The following is a 989-nucleotide window of genomic DNA, read 5'->3' as shown; positions in this document are numbered from 1 at the left end:
TTGGCCAACAGTGGCACTGTGGCCTCCTCCCCTGGAACCACGTTCAGAGAGTTCCCCACAAATACCCAACTTCAGCTTTCCCGGTTATTTTAGACTTGTTTTGAATAAAAGGAGTCGCTTCAAAAAGAAATGTTGCTACAACATACAACCAGAGGCCTTTTCTCCAGCTGTGTCTGTAACTCGCATGCGTTCAGTCTAATAACTTTTAATGTCTGGCCCTAAAATGTCTTTATAAAAAATAGCTTTACAGCATAATAGTCCAGGTGTCTTTCTGCTTGTTACTGGAGATTAAAAAAATGTGTGGGTTAGTTTTCAAGAGACATCCACCTCCAGAAAGACGGGGAAGGAAAAGGCGTGTATTCCATTATGCAGGCAGTGGTCCAGGCGTGGTGGCTGGACACTACTGGGCATTGCTCCTGGGGGCACCGGCCTGCCTGGGTGTTGCATCAGTAGTTCTAAGCTGCTCTGGAGCGTGAAGATTGAATTCTGTCCGAAGTTTGGGTTTCAAACGGTAGAGATGTTTCACTTCTGCTTTGAAAAGGGCTGTTTTTATAACTATGTATTGAGAACTAAAACAAAATAAATAAAATCGCACCTAACACCAGTCCCTCAGTCGGTATTAAATCTAATTTTTAAAAGGGATCTGCTAGCTAGAGCCGATTTTGGCCTTGACCTTGACTTAGTAATCAATTTGAGATGCTTTTGATTATTTTTGGCATGGAGACACTCCAGGATATTTTAAAACTTTCCGTGTGGATTTACAAGCCACCTCCATTTAGTATTGATGTTCTCATCGAGTCTGCACCATCTTGTCCTTAGGGGAAAGACTCCCCACCCCCAACATAAAAAGATCCCGAACAAGCAGCCGAGTGGGGTCACCTCTTGGCCTCGAAGTACGGACGGGTGGTCGGGGTGAAGTAAGGCCGGAACACCCCTCCCCCCACTCCCCCCCCTTCCCGCCAGCTTCTTGAACTGGGGCTTCGTGGCTC

The sequence above is a fragment of the Condylura cristata genome, unplaced genomic scaffold (genome assembly GCF_000260355.1).
Source record: "Condylura cristata isolate star-nosed mole 26May11 unplaced genomic scaffold, ConCri1.0 scaffold00027, whole genome shotgun sequence".
Classification (NCBI taxonomy): domain Eukaryota; kingdom Metazoa; phylum Chordata; class Mammalia; order Eulipotyphla; family Talpidae; genus Condylura; species Condylura cristata.
The sequence above is the reverse complement of the archived record's forward strand: the minus strand, read 5'-3'. Positions refer to the sequence as shown.